Source organism: Ascaphus truei, chromosome 13 (genome assembly GCF_040206685.1).
Source record: "Ascaphus truei isolate aAscTru1 chromosome 13, aAscTru1.hap1, whole genome shotgun sequence".
Lineage (NCBI taxonomy): Eukaryota > Metazoa > Chordata > Amphibia > Anura > Ascaphidae > Ascaphus > Ascaphus truei.
Window position 1 is genome coordinate 32,486,418 of NC_134495.1, and position 23,617 is coordinate 32,510,034.

At 38.6% G+C, this 23,617-nt stretch overlaps 1 non-coding gene across 1 annotated transcript; it reads right to left on the reverse strand.

Moving 5' to 3' along the window:
* Positions 1 to 3,742: 3,742 nt before the first annotated feature.
* On the reverse strand, positions 3,743 to 3,826 carry TRNAL-UAA (transfer RNA leucine (anticodon UAA)). The gene has a single exon. It is a non-coding gene; the product is annotated as a tRNA-Leu (tRNA).
* Positions 3,827 to 23,617: the final 19,791 nt, after the last annotated feature.

Sequence of the window (23,617 nt, forward strand, 5' to 3'; positions counted from 1 at the left end):
GTTACTTTGAAAAGACATATATGAATAAAACAATACACTCAATATACGCTAATAAAAAAAAAAAGGTCCTGTATATTACATAAAGTTTACATAAAAATACATTCAATGCCCTTAAAATACAGTAATTAGCAGTCTATAAAATAATATATCAAGGGTTTAGGTATATTATATCACATTTTTAGGTCTAATATATTATGGCCTTAGGTTCTACAGTATGTACTATATTATCAACGGGGCCACTTTTTAGAAAAACATTAAATGCTACTTTGAAAAGACATATATGAATAAAACAATACACTCAATATACGCTAATAAAAAAAAAAAGGTCCTGTATATTACATAAAGTTTACATAAAAATACATTCAATGCCCTTAAAATACAGTAATTAGCAGTCTATAAAATAATATATCAAGGGTTTAGGTATATTATATCACATTTTTAGGTCTAATATAGCCGTTTCTGAAAGGGCGGCCAACGGTTGTATTTCCACATACAGACTTTTTTCTATGCTCGTCTGTGTAGGCTGTATTTCAAAGATATCCAGTTCAGATTTAGCGCATTCTATGGAGTTGGTGTGAATAAACGCCATGCTGAAATAACTTTTATTTATTTTTTTGTCTTGTCAAATGAATCAAAAGATGTCGTTTAAGTTCTGTCGCGAGGTTTTTTTCTTCTTTCTGACGTTGCGACTGTTCTTTTTGTTTTGATAACGGGTTGTGCTGGGTGGGAATGCAACGCTGCGCTTGCGTTTGCCTTTAGCACTGCTTCTACTGATGTACACGAGTCCTGATCCGTCTTGTGCTGCACCACCCATTTTATTCGTCACAGCGGTTGAAACACGACCCACAACGTCTCTAGCGATATTTAGTGCTGCAGTTTTTACATGAGGTTTTACAATATCAAAGCCGCGCCTGAATAAAGGCACCGCCCGTCTAAAGAGACTGCGGAAAACGCCTGCTAATCCACGGCCGTACATATAAGGGCTCCCATGAAAGCCCTGTAAGCCATTTCCCGCTTGTGCTCTATAGTACATACTGTAAACCTGTGGTTCTCCATAGTTTTTAACAGCCACCATGTTGCCGGACCCTCAATACAGAGAGCCTTTGCGCGGGCGAAAGTGCAGTTTTACAATGGCCTTCCCGTACTTGAATGAGACGTTCTTATTTTGGTCGTTCTTTATCTCGATTGTAATGCAATCGATGTGATATTTACTGACGGGTATGTAATCAGGCTTTATGTAGCGCTGCGTAATGATATCATTATTATTGCCGGTGATTTCAACAGTCCGCAGTAGGGGGACAAAACTGTGACCTACGCGTTGATGCATAATGATATCGGTATAAACAAATATTGTATAAAAGCCGTTTTTTATATCTGCACATATTTTATCACATTTTTCAATTTTATCGATATTATTAGAATCCATGCCTAGAATGTTCATCATACGCTCTGAGGCTGTAAAGCGATGTGAACCCGGAACAGATACTGTTCTTTCAAAGTCGTCATATTTCAATTTCACTTTACTGATGGCCATCGCCTCGTTAATAGACCTAATCAATTCATTAATATCACTATAATACCCCGCTTTTACCATGAAGTTTGATTTAATGGCGTTTAGCGTTGATACATGTAATGTGCTGTCTGGCGCAGCATTCCGTAACGGCGGTCTTAGTTGTGTTACAGATACGTTACCGTCCACGTTTTCAAATGTATTCCAAGTATGCGGATACTGTATTTCTGTTAAAGCAACCTCCCATTCACCTTTTAAAATAATGGGCTTGGCTAGTTTTGTCGTATAATTAGAAATGTCATTTTGGGGGAACGTTTCGTATGACGCATTACTAGGCAGCGTTACATAAAAGGCAATATCCTCCATGGTGACGTCTTTTTACAAACGAGTTAGTTGTGCTTTTTCTATCCAGCTGTTGAATTTTGTAGGGTATCCACACCATTTAACGTAGTAGACGATTTTACGCCTTACGCTTTTTTGTTTTAATATCTTCTCAATTCTGTAAACGCGATTTAAATTCTTTGGTATTTTTTGTATCTCTTCAGCGTAGAATGAGCCTTCTATGGCCTCACCAGCGCTATCTGTGATCTTATACAGCGGTTTTACGCCTTTCGTGCGTACATCAGCAATAATAAATATTTCATCTGTAAAGCACTGTTCATAACCCTTTGTAAAAACTCCTTTATATTTTGATATCCGAACGTGGTCTCCAATTTTTAAAAGTGGCTTAAGTTTCTTAGAACACACATGTGACCTATAAATAGTATTCCAAACGGTGAGAGAATTCGCTTGTGTTACATCCTTTGGCGCACACTTAATGGTGCGATGTGGCGTGTGGTTATAGCTGTATATTAAGTCTGATAACACATCGCTGTACCTGTGCGTATTATGTGCTGTGAAAAAACGCCACATTTTCGTTTTTAATGTCCTATTAAAGCGTTCAATAATGGCTGCCTTAACGGCGTTGCCGGCGATGAACCTGTTAACGCCATATTTTTGGAGCAGTAAATTAACATTCTTATTCAAGAATTCTTTACCCCCGTCAGTTTGTAACTTTTGAGGCACCCTTCCCTCTAAAAAAATCTCTTGTAACGCATTAGCGACGCTTAACCCTTTTTTATTTTGCAACAATTTTGCCCAGGCGTATTTTGACAAAATATCGATAACGGTCAAAATATAACGATTTCCGTCGTTACACTTGGCAAAATCAATCATTGATACGAGGTCGGCTTGCCACTGCGAATCGATATTGGACACTAAAATCATATTCCTTTTGAAATTTTTTCGCGCCGGTTTGTATAACGTATAGACATCTTGCTCTGAAAGATAATTTTTGACCGTTGCGTTTGAAATACCGTATTTTTGTGCTGCATTATTTAAACTCTGTATGCCGCCAAAGGAACCAGGCGTTTTCGGCGTGTAATATATTTTTCGTAATTGTGCATCCACTTTTTTTGAGCTTGTATGGCTATGCATTCTTTAATAGTATTTCATAAAACAATATAATGCTTCTATGGTGTTTTCAGCTTCTGTTTAAAACAATCTCCCGCAGTTCAAGGCTCTTCCAAGTCTTTTGAAATGCCTTATTTACCGCTGTTAATGAGGCTGTTCCCACGACACCTCTGCTCTCAGTTAACAACCATGGTGTTTGTCTAGCTTCTTGTCATTATGACCCCACACCATCTGCTAATGAGGTTATTGCGTCAATTGCTATGACACGCTTTTCAAAGACTTTTGAAATGACTTATTTACTTTTTTTACTATGGCCCCACAACATCTGCTAATGAGGTTATTGCATCAATTGCTATGAAAAGCTTTTCAAAGACTTTTGAAATGACTCACTTACTTTTTTACTTGTAAATACGAATTGTAATTATTGCCTGGTTGAAACTGTAAATAAGCTGTTTAATTTTTTTTTTTTCCCTCTGTAAAATAAGACATTGTATTGCTGTCCCTCTATACTATGTATCGTACTAACTCAACGCCTCTAGATGATTTTAGTCTATTAAGGCCTTAACAGCCGTTTTACTTTTTTACTTGTAAATACGTCTTGTAATTATTTCCTGGTGAAAACTGTGTTATCTTTTAAAAAATAAAATAAGCAATTTTTGACTCATACAATTGTGCTTTTTATTTATATGTAACCCCCGACTGTTGCGGCTAATCCCTGTACCGTCTCTATACAAATAAAAAATATATATACAAATAAAAAAAAAATATATAAAAATATTATGTCTGGGGTGGGATTCGAACCCACGTGGACATACGTCCATTGGATCTTAAGTCCAACGCCTTAAACCACTCGGCCACCCTGACACTTGAGGGTTTAGCCTCTTAAAGCCGTATTCTGTCTGAATTTAAAAAAAAATGCTACGCCCTCTTTTCAACGTCATTTGAACTTTTCTGACATGCGCACGGCGTTATTTCAGAATAAACATGTCCAGACATGCCCCAGTATGAAAAAAACATGTTCGGGCATGCCCCAAAAGCCTATAAACATGCCCGGACATGCCCCGCGTATGTATACGCCCCCTCCAATCTACGTCAACAGTACGCACCAATCACAAAAAAGAATAAAAAATGCACATCATAATAAAAAATGGAGTCTGGGGGATGTCAACCGCGGTTTTTTGGCTTAGGGGGCGTCAACTGCGTTTTTTTGGCGTAGGGGGCGTCAACTGCGGTTTTTTGGCGTAGGGGGCGTCAACCGCGTTTTTTTGGCGCAGGGGGCGGCAACCTAAAAATGCGCAGGGGGCGGGGCCGGATACGGATGGGGCGGGACCGGATACGGAAGGGGCGGGACATAGGGCGGGTTTAAGGCCAAAAGGGGCGGGGCTTAGGGGAAAAGGGGGCGTGGTACCTGTCAAAAAAAGTTTGACATAATGTATGCCTCCCTACTACTTATACTCTCAGTAGAACCTTCAAAAGATACAGAGTGAGATCTCAATTCGCACTCTGAGTAGTCTGACTCCGCACCTGAGTTGTCAGCTGATCTTCCCTTTAAGATAGACTTATTAGGGTTGCTTTTAGACCATTCTTTGGATTGAGGTTTAAACCCCCTTGCTGTATTGGATCCCACATTCTCTCTTGTTTGAGGTTTCTGCCAACAATAAATTTGTCCTTTTATATAATCTACACGGTCTCGTTCGAACTTGCTGTGTTTTTTGTCACTTATTGTGTCCTCTATGGTCTCAATATTAGTCAGCAGGGTTTTGTCGTTTTTTATAAATTGATCCATTTTAGTAAATGGCTTCAAGTTGTTCCTCAAAAGGTTTATTTCCAACATTAATTGCTCCTTTTCTTTTGACTTCTGCTGAATGATTAGTTCCATTAGCTTTAAGGAACATTGGTTTAGAGTATCAGTTCAGTCCTGCTCAAATTGCATATTGGTAAAGCCAAATGTTGGTGTCTTTTTTATTCGCAAACCTCGTGGTATTCTTTTACATCTAATATAGTTGTTCAATGAGGTGATGTACCACCATAGGTGTATATTCAACACCAACAGTCTTTCTAGCTTTACAAAGTAATGTGTGAGGTCTGAAGGCTCCTCACATATAACCTCAGTACTTTCATTAAACAAGTGGGCAGCTTTTTTTGAACGTTTGGCATTATCCCCGCATGCATTGACATATGTATCCACATTTGTATCCTCTGATTCAACATCAATATCTTCCATGGCAAAAAAACAATATAATAGTATTGAATTAAAAATAAAAATTATTTATTAATATCTTGTTAAAAACTCTCATGCGTTGGCTGAAGCCTAAGTGCAAAAAACAGTAATCCTTAAATTCTTGAGTAAATAATGTCCTTTATATTTTGGAATTTTCCAGGATAGTCCAAATAAGCATATACAATTTACTTATTCACTTGCCCGTGAGCCATCAGGTAGAAATAGATTGCTAGAGAATATGGAATTACCCAGTATACCGAGGCTGCTAACAGGTAGTGCACACACTTTATGGCAACTTGATTGAAGAGAGACCCAGCAATGATTAATGAAACAATAAGCCTCCGGTATTGAAAACAGGGAGTTGGGTAATAGTAAGCCGGATAGAGGTACAGGGGGACACCTCCCTAAGGGGCGCCCCCAAGTAAATCACAGCCCGGCACTAACCGCCTCAATAATCTCCCTGAAATACCGCGTGGAGGTTAGGAGTACTCACGAAAAAGCCGTCCCTGTTGGTGCAGGGAATTCTGCAGCGGCTTCCTCCTCTGGTGTAGCTGGCGTCAGCGTGCTCCTCCGGAAATGATGACACAGGAAGAAGGGGGTAAGATGGTCCGTGGTTCACAGCAACTTCAGCAGCCAACGCATGGATGTCTAAAAAAACTTTATTGATCGCTAGCAGCAAACATCAGGCAACCACTCTAACATGTTTCGTCCAGGCTATGGACTTTTTAAAAGAGTGCTGATAGTGTATGGCAGCCAAATAGATATAGGGAGTGGTGAGTGTATGCCACCAATAGAAACAGGGAACGTATTTAAACCTCACCTGTGGTAGATTAATCATTAAAGTGGATAACTATCTCCCCAACAATCCCCATAGCAATGGCTGCACAACAAGGTATTTACAACATACACATGAAAAATCTTAAAAACAAAACAGAACATATAATAGATAAATTTAAAAACACAACTACTGATGTTTTAAGTTACCAGCATCATTATTATTATATAAAGCTATATCAATTAATGGAAGTATACAGATGTATAACAAAGGATTTCATATATCTAGTACTTATAAAATCTTTTTTGTACTTATAAAGCATTTTCAGTATCAAGATTCACTTTAAAGGGATATAAACATTTTATCAATTTATTCACATAATTCATATCCATGAATACAGTGGCAACCGCATGACAGACAGTAACTTAATATGTCACCTCCCAGATCACAATGTAATTGGGTGAACACTGTGAACCCACCCCAAAACTTAGCCATTACCCCATCAGGAAGTGTTTCAGTTCCCACTCCTGATTGATGCCGGCCGGATGGAGTGTGTTCAGAGTGTACACCCAATACATTTCCTGTTTATTTAATACCCCCTCTCTATGGCCTCCTCTAGCGTTACAAGGGATATGTTCAATTGCCATATAGGAAAAGTTGGCTATTCCCCCTTTAGGGCATCTGGAGAAGTGTCTGGGAACTGGATGAGACGCATCATTCTTTTTAATAAGCCTGACATGCTCGGCAATGCGGGTCTTGACTGGCCGAATGGTTCGTCCCACATATAATTTTTTGCAACCACATCTCAAAAGATAAATGGTGTAGGATGTATTACAATTCAAAAATTCTTTAATAAAATATTTTTTTCCATTGATGTCAGTTTGGACAAATTTTGTACTATGAACATATTTACACATGGAACAATTTCCACATGCATAAAAACCTTTAGGAATACTACCAATTCTTTTAAGATCAGTTTTAGTTTGAAAGTGACTTGGCGAGAGGTGTGATGCTAGTGTCTTAGCCCTACGGAATGAAAATTTTGGTCCCTTCAAGGTAAACTCAGCAATATCCTTATCAAGGCACAGGGTGTGCCAATGTTTATGCACAATGTCGCATATAAGCTTGGATTGGCAACTATAAGTCGTGATGAATAATGGACTCATATCACTATACTTGCTCTTAGATTGTATGTACCCCTTATGATGTTTGTCTTTTTTCTTTTTATCGAGGATTCCAGGGTGATCCAAAGTCATAGCGTACTCGTATGCTGTCTGGATATCTGTATATTTGTAACCCCTGGCTTGGAATCTCTCAAATAGTGCTTGTGACTGCAAAGAGAAATTCTCGTCATCAGAACATATCCGTCTCAACCTTACAAATTGGGCCCTCGGAATACTTTTGATTAAAGATTGTGGATGACAACTTTTGGCTGACAGTAGTGTGTTTCGGGAGTTTGGCTTGCGAAATATGTCAGTTTGGATTAGCATGTCATGGTCTATGTAAAGGAGCAGGTCCAGATAATTGATGCAATTTATATTTTGTTCATAAGTGAATTTGATATTAACATTATTGATATTAAGTGTGTTTATAAATGCTACAAGTGATGATTCATCGCCGTCCCATATAATAATGAGATCGTCGATGAATCTTTTATAGTAAATAATTTGTGAACGATAAGAATTATTACTGTGATATATATATTGTGCTTCCCATAACCCCATGAATAAGTTTGCATATGATGGTGCAAAACTTGTGCCCATTGCAGTGCCTAATAATTGTAAATAAAAACGTGAATCAAATAAGAAATAATTGTGAGTTAATAAAAATTTAATAGATTCTAATAGAAAAGTGCAAAGTGAAGTGGACAGATGTGATAAATTTAAAAAGTGCGTGATAGCTAATAACCCGTGATCGTGATTAATGATGGAATACAGAGAGATCACGTCAAGGGTGACCCATCTGTATTCTTTTTTCCAGACCAGATCCTTTACATCTACCATGAGGTCCGTGGAATCCTTAATGAATGACGGTAATGCCAGTACCAATGGTTTGAGATAAGAGTCCACATACCGCGATAACCCATCTCCCAAAGATCCAATACCTGCCACTATAGGACGACCAGGAGGGTCGACCAGTGACTTATGGATCTTTGGGAGATGGTGGAATACCGGAATCACGGGATGTGGACTTCTCAAAAATTCAATCTCATGTTTGTCTAATGTACAGAGTATCTTTCCAAATTCAATAATTTCATCTAGTTGACTAATAAAGTCCTGTGTTGGATCCTTTTTAAGAAGTTTATACTGATCCGGATTCCCTAGCTGCCGTAATGCCTCCTGTTTGTATTGTAGGGTGGATAAAACCACAAGGGCTCCACCTTTATCAGCATTTCTAAACATGATGTCTTTGTTATGCTTCAAGGTGTCTAGTTCATGAATCTCCGTGTATGTCAGGTTATTGGCATGCATAGATGAGCAGGAGAAACCTTTAGATAAAATTTGAAGGTCTCTTTCTACCAACCTTTCAAATGCCGTAATGAAAGGCCCCCTATTGGCATTGGGGCAGAAGATAGACTTCTTTTTAAATCCTGAGGAGTGGGTGCCAAAGAAAGGTTGGGAGAAAGCATTGATTTCTTCGCCTTGCTGCTCAAGTAATGCGTCCAAGTCTGATAATACACAGGTTTCCTGAAAGGTATCAAGAGAAATATTAGTTAATGCATCATTAGTAACAATATTAGGTAGTTCATCATCAGTATTGGGTAATACAACATCATTATCAGAGTCAGACAATTATTAGTTTGAAAATGTCCTCTTGATATAAAAAACTTTTTTAAGGATAATTTGCGAGTAAACCTTTGGAGGTCAATCACAGTCTGGAACAAGTGGAAGTCCTGAACCGGGGTAAAACCCAGTCCCTTATTTAGTAGAGATAATTGTGCATGGGAGAGTTCCACTCCTGAGAGATTAATGACGTTATTATCACACTCATCTATGTGTACTTCTTTCTTTTTGGTCTCCCGCGAGTTTCCACGTTTTCTCCGCGATCGTCTGGTTCGCGGCGTGATCGTGTTCCTGTAGATAAAAAAGAAGACAAAGAGGGAGCCTGTTCCTGATTTTTTGATCTGGCCCCATTAGATGTGATGGATGACCTGCTGTCGCTCCTAGATCTCCCATGGTTATCCCGTATACTCTCAGTAGAACCTTCAAAAGATACAGAGTGAGATCTCAATTCGCACTCTGAGTAGTCTGACTCCGCACCTGAGTTGTCAGCTGATCTTCCCTTTAAGATAGACTTATTAGGGTTGCTTTTAGACCATTCTTTGGATTGAGGTTTAAACCCCCTTGCTGTATTGGATCCCACATTCTCTCTTGTTTGAGGTTTCTGCCAACAATAAATTTGTCCTTTTATATAATCTACACGGTCTCGTTCGAACTTGCTGTGTTTTTTGTCACTTATTGTGTCCTCTATGGTCTCAATATTAGTCAGCAGGGTTTTGTCGTTTTTTATAAATTGATCGATTTTAGTAAATGGCTTCAAGTTGTTCCTCAAAAGGTTTATTTCCAACATTAATTGCTCCTTTTCTTTTGACTTCTGCTGAATGATTAGTTCCATTAGCTTTAAGGAACATTGGTTTAGAGTATCAGTCCAGTCCTGCTCAAATTGCATATTGGTAAAGCCAAATGTTGGTGTCTTTTTTATTCGCAAACCTCGTGGTATTCTTTTACATCTAATATAGTTGTTCAATGAGGTGATGTCCCACCATAGGCGTATATTCAACACCAACAGTCTTTCTAGCTTTACAAAGTAATGTGTGAGGTCTGAAGGCTCCTCACATATAACCTCAGTACTTTCATTAAACAAGTGGGCAGCTTTTTTTGAACGTTTGGCATTATCCCCGCATGCATTGACATATGTATCCACATTTGTATCCTCTGATTCAACATCAATATCTTCCATGGCAAAAAAACAATATAATAGTATTGAATTAAAAATAAAAATTATTTATTAATATCTTGTTAAAAACTCTCATGCGTTGGCTGAAGCCTAAGTGCAAAAAACAGTAATCCTTAAATTCTTGAGTAAATAATGTCCTTTATATTTTGGAATTTTCCAGGATAGTCCAAATAAGCATATACAATTTACTTATTCACTTATTCACTTGCCCGTGAGCCATCAGGTAGAAATAGATTGCTAGAGAATATGGAATTACCCAGTATACCGAGGCTGCTAACAGGTAGTGCACACACTTTATGGCAACTTGATTGAAGAGAGACCCAGCAATGATTAATGAAACAATAAGCCTCCGGTATTGAAAACAGGGAGTTGGGTAATAGTAAGCCGGATAGAGGTACAGGGGGACACCTCCCTAAGGGGCGCCCCCAAGTAAATCACAGCCCGGCACTAACCGCCTCAATAATCTCCCTGAAATACCGCGTGGAGGTTAGGAGTACTCACGAAAAAGCCGTCCCTGTTGGTGCAGGGAATTCTGCAGCGGCTTCCTCCTCTGGTGTAGCTGGCGTCAGCGTGCTCCTCCGGAAATGATGACACAGGAAGAAGGGGGTAAGATGGTCCGTGGTTCACAGCAACTTCAGCAGCCAACGCATGGATGTCTAAAAAAACTTTATTGATCGCTAGCAGCAAACATCAGGCAACCACTCTAACATGTTTCGTCCAGGCTATGGACTTTTTAAAAGAGTGCTGATAGTGTATGGCAGCCAAATAGATATAGGGAGTGGTGAGTGTATGCCACCAATAGAAACAGGGAACGTATTTAAACCTCACCTGTGGTAGATTAATCATTAAAGTGGATAACTATCTCCCCAACAATCCCCATAGCAATGGCTGCACAACAAGGTATTTACAACATACACATGAAAAATCTTAAAAACAAAACAGAACATATAATAGATCAATTTAAAAACACAACTACTGATGTTTTAAGTTACCAGCATCATTATTATTATATAAAGCTATATCAATTAATGGAAGTATACAGATGTATAACAAAGGATTTCATATATCTAGTACTTATAAAATCTTTTTTGTACTTATAAAGCATTTTCAGTATCAAGATTCACTTTAAAGGGATATAAACATTTTATCAATTTATTCACATAATTCATATCCATGAATACAGTGGCAACCGCATGACAGACAGTAACTTAATATGTCACCTCCCAGATCACAATGTAATTGGGTGAACACTGTGAACCCACCCCAAAACTTAGCCATTACCCCATCAGGAAGTGTTTCAGTTCCCACTCCTGATTGATGCCGGCCGGATGGAGTGTGTTCAGAGTGTACACCCAATACATTTCCTGTTTATTTAATACCCCCTCTCTATGGCCTCCTCTAGCGTTACAAGGGATATGTTCAATTGCCATATAGGAAAAGTTGGCTATTCCCCCTTTAGGGCATCTGGAGAAGTGTCTGGGAACTGGATGAGACACATCATTCTTTTTAATAAGCCTGACATGCTCAGCAATGCGGGTCTTGACTGGCCGAATGGTTCGTCCCACATATAATTTTTTGCAACCACATCTCAAAAGATAAATGGTGTAGGATGTATTACAATTCAAAAATTCTTTAATAAAATATTTTTTTCCATTGATGTCAGTTTGGACAAATTTTGTACTATGAACATATTTACACATGGAACAATTTCCACATGCATAAAAACCTTTAGGAATACTACCAATTCTTTTAAGATCAGTTTTAGTTTGAAAGTGACTTGGCGAGAGGTGTGATGCTAGTGTCTTAGCCCTACGGAATGAAAATTTTGGTCCCTTCAAGGTAAACTCAGCAATATCCTTATCAAGGCACAGGGTGTGCCAATGTTTATGCACAATGTCGCATATAAGCTTGGATTGGCGACTATAAGTCGTGATGAATAATGGACTCATATCACTATACTTGCTCTTAGATTGTATGTACCCCTTATGATGTTTGTCTTTTTTCTTTTTATCGAGGATTCCAGGGCGATCCAAAGTCATAGCGTACTCGTATGCTGTCTGGATATCTGTATATTTGTAACCCCTGGCTTGGAATCTCTCAAATAGTGCTTGTGACTGCAAAGAGAAATTCTCGTCATCAGAACATATCCGTCTCAACCTTACAAATTGGGCCCTCGGAATACTTTTGATTAAAGATTGTGGATGACAACTTTTGGCTGACAGTAGTGTGTTTCGGGAGTTTGGCTTGCGAAATATGTCAGTTTGGATTAGCATGTCATGGTCTATGTAAAGGAGCAGGTCCAGATAATTGATGCAATTTATATTTTGTTCATAAGTGAATTTGATATTAACATTATTGATATTAAGTGTGTTTATAAATGCTACAAGTGATGATTCATCGCCGTCCCATATAATAATGAGATCGTCGATGAATCTTTTATAGTAAATAATTTGTGAACGATAAGAATTATTACTGTGATATATATATTGTGCTTCCCATAACCCCATGAATAAGTTTGCATATGATGGTGCTAAACTTGTGCCCATTGCAGTGCCTAATAATTGTAAATAAAAACGTGAATCAAATAAGAAATAATTGTGAGTTAATAAAAATTTAATAGATTCTAATAGAAAAGTGCAAAGTGAAGTGGACAGATGTGATAAATTTAAAAAGTGCGTGATAGCTAATAACCCGTGATCGTGATTAATGATGGAATACAGAGAGATCACGTCAAGGGTGACCCATCTGTATTCTTTTTTCCAGACCAGATCCTTTACATCTACCATGAGGTCCGTGGAATCCTTAATGAATGACGGTAATGCCAGTACCAATGGTTTGAGATAAGAGTCCACATACCGCGATAACCCATCTCCCAAAGATCCAATACCTGCCACTATAGGACGACCAGGAGGGTCGACCAGTGACTTATGGATCTTTGGGAGATGGTGGAATACCGGAATCACGGGATGTGGACTTCTCAAAAATTCAATCTCATGTTTGTCTAATGTACAGAGTATCTTTCCAAATTCAATAATTTCATCTAGTTGACTAATAAAGTCCTGTGTTGGATCCTTTTTAAGAAGTTTATACTGATCCGGATTCCCTAGCTGCCGTAATGCCTCCTGTTTGTATTGTAGGGTGGATAAAACCACAAGGGCTCCACCTTTATCAGCATTTCTAAACATGATGTCTTTGTTATGCTTCAAGGTGTCTAGTTCATGAATCTCCGTGTATGTCAGGTTATTGGCATGCATAGATGAGCAGGAGAAACCTTTAGATAAAATTTGAAGGTCTCTTTCTACCAACCTTTCAAATGCCGTAATGAAAGGCCCCCTATTGGCATTGGGGCAGAAGATAGACTTCTTTTTAAATCCTGAGGAGTGGGTGCCAAAGAAAGGTTGGGAGAAAGCATTGATTTCTTCGCCTTGCTGCTCAAGTAATGCGTCCAAGTCTGATAATACACAGGTTTCCTGAAAGGTATCAAGAGAAATATTAGTTAATGCATCATTAGTAACAATATTAGGTAGTTCATCATCAGTATTGGGTAATACAACATCATTATCAGAGTCAGACAAGTTATTAGTTTGAAAATGTCCTCTTGATATAAAAAACTTTTTTAAGGATAATTTGCGAGTAAACCTTTGGAGGTCAATCACAGTCTGGAACAAGTGGAAGTCCTGAACCGGGGCAAAACCCAGTCCCTTATTTAGTAGAGATAATTGTGCATGGGAGAGTTCCACTCCTGAGAGATTAATGACGTTATTATCACACTCATCTATGTGTACTTCTTTCTTTTTGGTCTCCCGCGAGTTTCCACGTTTTCTCCGCGATCGTCTGGTTCGCGGCGTGATCGTGTTCCTGTGGATAAAAAAGAAGACAAAGAGGGAGCCTGTTCCTGATTTTTTGATCTGGCCCCATTAGATGTGATGGATGACCTGCTGTCGCTCCTAGATCTCCCATGGTTATCCCGTATACTCTCAGTAGAACCTTCAAAAGATACAGAGTGAGATCTCAATTCGCACTCTGAGTAGTCTGACTCCGCACCTGAGTTGTCAGCTGATCTTCCCTTTAAGATAGACTTATTAGGGTTGCTTTTAGACCATTCTTTGGATTGAGGTTTAAACCGCCTTGCTGTATTGGATCCCACATTCTCTCTTGTTTGAGGTTTCTGCCAACAATAAATTTGTCCTTTTATATAATCTACACGGTCTCGTTCGAACTTGCTGTGTTTTTTGTCACTTATTGTGTCCTCTATGGTCTCAATATTAGTCAGCAGGGTTTTGTCGTTTTTTATAAATTGATCCATTTTAGTAAATGGCTTCAAGTTGGTCCTCAAAAGGTTTATTTCCAACATTAATTGCTCCTTTTCTTTTGACTTCTGCTGAATGATTAGTTCCATTAGCTTTAAGGAACATTGGTTTAGAGTATCAGTCCAGTCCTGCTCAAATTGCATATTGGTAAAGTCAAATGTTGGTGTCTTTTTTATTCGCAAACCTCGTGGTATTCTTTTACATCTAATATAGTTGTTCAATGAGGTGATGTCCCACCATAGGCGTATATTCAACACCAACAGTCTTTCTAGCTTTACAAAGTAATGTGTGAGGTCTGAAGGCTCCTCACATATAACCTCAGTACTTTCATTAAACAAGTGGGCAGCTTTTTTTGAACGTTTGGCATTATCCCCGCATGCATTGACATATGTATCCACATTTGTATCCTCTGATTCAACATCAATATCTTCCATGGCAAAAAAACAATATAATAGTATTGAATTAAAAATAAAAATTATTTATTAATATCTTGTTAAAAACTCTCATGCGTTGGCTGAAGCCTAAGTGCAAAAAACAGTAATCCTTAAATTCTTGAGTAAATAATGTCCTTTATATTTTGGAATTTTCCAGGATAGTCCAAATAAGCATATACAATTTACTTATTCACTTATTCACTTGCCCGTGAGCCATCAGGTAGAAATAGATTGCTAGAGAATATGGAATTACCCAGTATACCGAGGCTGCTAACAGGTAGTGCACACACTTTATGGCAACTTGATTGAAGAGAGACCCAGCAATGATTAATGAAACAATAAGCCTCCGGTATTGAAAACAGGGAGTTGGGTAATAGTAAGCCGGATAGAGGTACAGGGGGACACCTCCCTAAGGGGCGCCCCCAAGTAAATCACAGCCCGGCACTAACCGCCTCAATAATCTCCCTGAAATACCGCGTGGAGGTTAGGAGTACTCACGAAAAAGCCGTCCCTGTTGGTGCAGGGAATTCTGCAGCGGCTTCCTCCTCTGGTGTAGCTGGCGTCAGCGTGCTCCTCCGGAAATGATGACACAGGAAGAAGGGGGTAAGATGGTCCATGGTTCACAGCAACTTCAGCAGCCAACGCATGGATGTCTAAAAAAACTTTATTGATCGCTAGCAGCAAACATCAGGCAACCACTCTAACATGTTTCGTCCAGGCTATGGACTTTTTAAAAGAGTGCTGATAGTGTATGGCAGCCAAATAGATATAGGGAGTGGTGAGTGTATGCCACCAATAGAAACAGGGAACGTATTTAAACCTCACCTGTGGTAGATTAATCATTAAAGTGGATAACTATCTCCCCAACAATCCCCATAGCAATGGCTGCACAACAAGGTATTTACAACATACACATGAAAAATTTAAAAACAAAACAGAACATATAATAGATAAATTTAAAAACACAACTACTGATGTTTTAAGTTACCAGCATCATTATTATTATATAAAGCTATATCAATTAATGGAAGTATACAGATGTATAACAAAGTATTTCATATATCTAGTACTTATAAAATCTTTTTTGTACTTATAAAGCATTTTCAGTATCAAGATTCACTTTAAAGGGATATAAACATTTTATCAATTTATTCACATAATTCATATCCATGAATACAGTGGCAACCGCATGACAGACAGTAACTTAATATGTCACCTCCCAGATCACAATGTAATTGGGTGAACACTGTGAACCCACCCCAAAACTTAGCCATTACCCCATCAGGAAGTGTTTCAGTTCCCACTCCTGATTGATGCCGGCCGGATGGAGTGTGTTCAGAGTGTACACCCAATACATTTCCTGTTTATTTAATACCCCCTCTCTATGGCCTCCTCTAGCGTTACAAGGGATATGTTCAATTGCCATATAGGAAAAGTTGGCTATTCCCCCTTTAGGGCATCTGGAGAAGTGTCTGGGAACTGGATGAGACACATCATTCTTTTTAATAAGCCTGACATGCTCGGCAATGCGGGTCTTGACTGGCCGAATGGTTCGTCCCACATATAATTTTTTGCAACCACATCTCAAAAGATAAATGGTGTAGGATGTATTACAATTCAAAAATTCTTTAATAAAATATTTTTTTCCATTGATGTCAGTTTGGACAAATTTTGTACTATGAACATATTTACACATGGAACAATTTCCACATGCATAAAAACCTTTAGGAATACTACCAATTCTTTTAAGATCAGTTTTAGTTTGAAAGTGACTTGGCGAGAGGTGTGATGCTAGTGTCTTAGCCCTACGGAATGAAAATTTTGGTCCCTTCAAGGTAAACTCAGCAATATCCTTATCAAGGCACAGGGTGTGCCAATGTTTATGCACAATGTCGCATATAAGCTTGGATTGGCGACTATAAGTCGTGATGAATAATGGACTCATATCACTATACTTGCTCTTAGATTGTATGTACCCCTTATGATGTTTGTCTTTTTTCTTTTTATCGAGGATTCCAGGGCGATCCAAAGTCATAGCGTACTCGTATGCTGTCTGGATATCTGTATATTTGTAACCCCTGGCTTGGAATCTCTCAAATAGTGCTTGTGACTGCAAAGAGAAATTCTCGTCATCAGAACATATCCGTCTCAACCTTACAAATTGGGCCCTCGGAATACTTTTGATTAAAGATTGTGGATGACAACTTTTGGCTGACAGTAGTGTGTTTCGGGAGTTTGGCTTGCGAAATATGTCAGTTTGGATTAGCATGTCATGGTCTATGTAAAGGAGCAGGTCCAGATAATTGATGCAATTTATATTTTGTTCATAAGTGAATTTGATATTAACATTATTGATATTAAGTGTGTTTATAAATGCTACAAGTGATGATTCATCGCCGTCCCATATAATAATGAGATCGTCGATGAATCTTTTATAGTAAATAATTTGTGAACGATAAGAATTATTACTGTGATATATATATTGTGCTTCCCATAACCCCATGAATAAGTTTGCATATGATGGTGCAAAACTTGTGCCCATTGCAGTGCCTAATAATTGTAAATAAAAACGTGAATCAAATAAGAAATAATTGTGAGTTAATAAAAATTTAATAGAGTCTAATAGAAAAGTGCAAAGTGAAGTGGACAGATGTGATAAATTTAAAAAGTGCGTGATAGCTAATAACCCGTGATCGTGATTAATGATGGAATACAGAGAGATCACGTCAAGGGTGACCCATCTGTATTCTTTTTTCCAGACCAGATCCTTTACATCTACCATGAGGTCCGTGGAATCCTTAATGAATGATGGTAATGCCAGTACCAATGGTTTGAGATAAGAGTCCACATACCGCGATAACCCATCTCCCAAAGATCCAATACCTGCCACTATAGGACGACCAGGAGGGTCGACCAGTGACTTATGGATCTTTGGGAGATGGTGGAATACCGGAATCACGGGATGTGGACTTCTCAAAAATTCAATCTCATGTTTGTCTAATGTACAGAGTATCTTTCCAAATTCAATAATTTCATCTAGTTGACTAATAAAGTCCTGTGTTGGATCCTTTTTAAGAAGTTTATACTGATCCGGATTCCCTAGCTGCCGTAATGCCTCCTGTTTGTATTGTAGGGTGGATAAAACCACAAGGGCTCCACCTTTATCAGCATTTCTAAACATGATGTCTTTGTTATGCTTCAAGGTGTCTAGTTCATGAATCTCCGTGTATGTCAGGTTATTGGCATGCATAGATGAGCAGGAGAAACCTTTAGATAAAATTTGAAGGTCTCTTTCTACCAACCTTTCAAATGCCGTAATGAAAGGCCCCCTATTGGCATTGGGGCAGAAGATAGACTTCTTTTTAAATCCTGAGGAGTGGGTGCCAAAGAAAGGTTGGGAGAAAGCATTGATTTCTTCGCCTTGCTGCTCAAGTAATGCGTCCAAGTCTGATAATACACAGGTTTCCTGAAAGGTATCAAGAGAAATATTAGTTAATGCATCATTAGTAACAATATTAGGTAGTTCATCATCAGTATTGGGTAATACAACATCATTATCAGAGTCAGACAAGTTATTAGTTTGAAAATGTCCTCTTGATATAAAAAACTTTTTTAAGGATAATTTGCGAGTAAACCTTTGGAGGTCAATCACAGTCTGGAACAAGTGGAAGTCCTGAACCGGGGCAAAACCCAGTCCCTTATTTAGTAGAGATAATTGTGCATGGGAGAGTTCCACTCCTGAGAGATTAATGACGTTATTATCACACTCATCTATGTGTACTTCTTTCTTTTTGGTCTCCCGCGAGTTTCCACGTTTTCTCCGCGATCGTCTGGTTCGCGGCGTGATCGTGTTCCTGTGGATAAAAAAGAAGACAAAGAGGGAGCCTGTTCCTGATTTTTTGATCTGGCCCCATTAGATGTGATGGATGACCTGCTGTCGCTCCTAGATCTCCCATGGTTATCCCGTATACTCTCAGTAGAACCTTCAAAAGATACAGAGTGAGATCTCAATTCGCACTCTGAGTAGTCTGACTCCGCACCTGAGTTGTCAGCTGATCTTCCCTTTAAGATAGACTTATTAGGGTTGCTTTTAGACCATTCTTTGGATTGAGGTTTAAACCCCCTTGCTGTATTGGATCCCACATTCTCTCTTGTTTGAGGTTTCTGCCAACAATAAATTTGTCCTTTTATATAATCTACACGGTCTCGTTCGAACTTGCTGTGTTTTTTGTCACTTATTGTGTCCTCTATGGTCTCAATATTAGTCAGCAGGGTTTTGTCGTTTTTTATAAATTGATCCATTTTAGTAAATGGCTTCAAGTTGTTCCTCAAAAGGTTTATTTCCAACATTAATTGCTCCTTTTCTTTTGACTTCTGCTGAATGATTAGTTCCATTAGCTTTAAGGAACATTGGTTTAGAGTATCAGTTCAGTCCTGCTCAAATTGCATATTGGTAAAGCCAAATGTTGGTGTCTTTTTTATTCGCAAACCTCGTGGTATTCTTTTACATCTAATATAGTTGTTCAATGAGGTGATGTCCCACCATAGGCGTATATTCAACACCAACCGTCTTTCTAGCTTTACAAAGTAATGTGTGAGGTCTGAAGGCTCCTCACATATAACCTCAGTACTTTCATTAAACAAGTGGGCAGCTTTTTTTGAACGTTTGGCATTATCCCCGCATGCATTGACATATGTATCCACATTTGTATCCTCTGATTCAACATCAATATCTTCCATGGCAAAAAACCAATATAATAGTATTGAATTAAAAATAAAAATTATTTATTAATATCTTGTTAAAAACTCTCATGCGTTGGCTGAAGCCTAAGTGCAAAAAACAGTAATCCTTAAATTCTTGAGTAAATAATGTCCTTTATATTTTGGAATTTTCCAGGATAGTCCAAATAAGCATATACAATTTACTTATTCACTTGCCCGTGAGCCATCAGGTAGAAATAGATTGCTAGAGAATATGGAATTACCCAGTATACCGAGGCTGCTAACAGGTAGTGCACACACTTTATGGCAACTTGATTGAAGAGAGACCCAGCAATGATTAATGAAACAATAAGCCTCCGGTATTGAAAACAGGGAGTTGGGTAATAGTAAGCCGGATAGAGGTACAGGGGGACACCTCCCTAAGGGGCGCCCCCAAGTAAATCACAGCCCGGCACTAACCGCCTCAATAATCTCCCTGAAATACCGCGTGGAGGTTAGGAGTACTCACGAAAAAGCCGTCCCTGTTGGTGCAGGGAATTCTGCAGCGGCTTCCTCCTCTGGTGTAGCTGGCGTCAGCGTGCTCCTCCGGAAATGATGACACAGGAAGAAGGGGGTAAGATGGTCCGTGGTTCACAGCAACTTCAGCAGCCAACGCATGGATGTCTAAAAAAACTTTATTGATCGCTAGCAGCAAACATCAGGCAACCACTCTAACATGTTTCGTCCAGGCTATGGACTTTTTAAAAGAGTGCTGATAGTGTATGGCAGCCAAATAGATATAGGGAGTGGTGAGTGTATGCCACCAATAGAAACAGGGAACGTATTTAAACCTCACCTGTGGTAGATTAATCATTAAAGTGGATAACTATCTCCCCAACAATCCCCATAGCAATGGCTGCACAACAAGGTATTTACAACATACACATGAAAAATCTTAAAAACAAAACAGAACATATAATAGATAAATTTAAAAACACAACTACTGATGTTTTAAGTTACCAGCATCATTATTATTATATAAAGCTATATCAATTAATGGAAGTATACAGATGTATAACAAAGTATTTCATATATCTAGTACTTATAAAATCTTTTTTGTACTTATAAAGCATTTTCAGTATCAAGATTCACTTTAAAGGGATATAAACATTTTATCAATTTATTCACATAATTCATATCCATGAATACAGTGGCAACCGCATGACAGACAGTAACTTAATATGTCACCTCCCAGATCACAATGTAATTGGGTGAACACTGTGAACCCACCCCAAAACTTAGCCATTACCCCATCAGGAAGTGTTTCAGTTCCCACTCCTGATTGATGCCGGCCGGATGGAGTGTGTTCAGAGTGTACACCCAATACATTTCCTGTTTATTTAATACCCCCTCTCTATGGCCTCCTCTAGCGTTACAAGGGATATGTTCAATTGCCATATAGGAAAAGTTGGCTATTCCCCCTTTAGGGCATCTGGAGAAGTGTCTGGGAACTGGATGAGACACATCATTCTTTTTAATAAGCCTGACATGCTCGGCAATGCGGGTCTTGACTGGCCGAATGGTTCGTCCCACATATAATTTTTTGCAACCACATCTCAAAAGATAAATGGTGTAGGATGTATTACAATTCAAAAATTCTTTAATAAAATATTTTTTTCCATTGATGTCAGTTTGGACAAATTTTGTACTATGAACATATTTACACATGGAACAATTTCCACATGCATAAAAACCTTTAGGAATACTACCAATTCTTTTAAGATCAGTTTTAGTTTGAAAGTGACTTGGCGAGAGGTGTGATGCTAGTGTCTTAGCCCTACGGAATGAAAATTTTGGTCCCTTCAAGGTAAACTCAGCAATATCCTTATCAAGGCACAGGGTGTGCCAATGTTTATGCACAATGTCGCATATAAGCTTGGATTTACGACTATAAGTCGTGATGAATAATGGACTCATATCACTATACTTGCTCTTAGATTGTATGTACCCCTTATGATGTTTGTCTTTTTTCTTTTTATCGAGGATTCCAGGGTGATCCAAAGTCATAGCGTACTCGTATGCTGTCTGGATATCTGTATATTTGTAACCCCTGGCTTGGAATCTCTCAAATAGTGCTTGTGACTGCAAAGAGAAATTCTCGTCATCAGAACATATCCGTCTCAACCTTACAAATTGGGCCCTCGGAATACTTTTGATTAAAGATTGTGGATGACAACTTTTGGCTGACAGTAGTGTGTTTCGGGAGTTTGGCTTGCGAAATATGTCAGTTTGGATTAGCATGTCATGGTCTATGTAAAGGAGCAGGTCCAGATAATTGATGCAATTTATATTTTGTTCATAAGTGAATTTGATATTAACATTATTGATATTAAGTGTGTTTATAAATGCTACAAGTGATGATTCATCGCCGTCCCATATAATAATGAGATCGTCGATGAATCTTTTATAGTAAATAATTTGTGAACGATAAGAATTATTACTGTGATATATATATTGTGCTTCCCATAACCCCATGAATAAGTTTGCATATGATGGTGCAAAACTTGTGCCCATTGCAGTGCCTAATAATTGTAAATATAAACGTGAATCAAATAAGAAATAATTGTGAGTTAATAAAAATTTAATAGATTCTAATAGAAAAGTGCAAAGTGAAGTGGACAGATGTGATAAATTTAAAAAGTGCGTGATAGCTAATAACCCGTGATCGTGATTAATGATGGAATACAGAGAGATCACGTCAAGGGTGACCCATCTGTATTCTTTTTTCCAGACCAGATCCTTTACATCTACCATGAGGTCCGTGGAATCCTTAATGAATGACGGTAATGCCAGTACCAATGGTTTGAGATAAGAGTCCACATACCGCGATAACCCATCTCCCAAAGATCCAATACCTGCCACTATAGGACGACCAGGAGGGTCGACCAGTGACTTATGGATCTTTGGGAGATGGTGGAATACCGGAATCACGGGATGTGGACTTCTCAAAAATTCAATCTCATGTTTGTCTAATGTACAGAGTATCTTTCCAAATTCAATAATTTCATCTAGTTGACTAATAAAGTCCTGTGTTGGATCCTTTTTAAGAAGTTTATACTGATCCGGATTCCCTAGCTGCCGTAATGCCTCCTGTTTGTATTGTAGGGTGGATAAAACCACAAGGGCTCCACCTTTATCAGCATTTCTAAACATGATGTCTTTGTTATGCTTCAAGGTGTCTAGTTCATGAATCTCCGTGTATGTCAGGTTATTGGCATGCATAGATGAGCAGGAGAAACCTTTAGATAAAATTTGAAGGTCTCTTTCTACCAACCTTTCAAATGCCGTAATGAAAGGCCCCCTATTGGCATTGGGGCAGAAGATAGACTTCTTTTTAAATCCTGAGGAGTGGGTGCCAAAGAAAGGTTGGGAGAAAGCATTGATTTCTTCGCCTTGCTGCTCAAGTAATGCGTCCAAGTCTGATAATACACAGGTTTCCTGAAAGGTATCAAGAGAAATATTAGTTAATGCATCATTAGTAACAATATTAGGTAGTTCATCATCAGTATTGGGTAATACAACATCATTATCAGAGTCAGACAAGTTATTAGTTTGAAAATGTCCTCTTGATATAAAAAACTTTTTTAAGGATAATTTGCGAGTAAACCTTTGGAGGTCAATCACAGTCTGGAACAAGTGGAAGTCCTGAACCGGGGCAAAACCCAGTCCCTTATTTAGTAGAGATAATTGTGCATGGGAGAGTTCCACTCCTGAGAGATTAATGACGTTATTATCACACTCATCTATGTGTACTTCTTTCTTTTTGGTCTCCCGCGAGTTTCCACGTTTTCTCCGCGATCGTCTGGTTCGCGGCGTGATCGTGTTCCTGTGGATAAAAAAGAAGACAAAGAGGGAGCCTGTTCCTGATTTTTTGATCTGGCCCCATTAGATGTGATGGATGACCTGCTGTCGCTCCTAGATCTCCCATGGTTATCCCGTATACTCTCAGTAGAACCTTCAAAAGATACAGAGTGAGATCTCAATTCGCACTCTGAGTAGTCTGACTCCGCACCTGAGTTGTCAGCTGATCTTCCCTTTAAGATAGACTTATTAGGGTTGCTTTTAGACCATTCTTTGGATTGAGGTTTAAACCGCCTTGCTGTATTGGATCCCACATTCTCTCTTGTTTGAGGTTTCTGCCAACAATAAATTTGTCCTTTTATATAATCTACACGGTCTCGTTCGAACTTGCTGTGT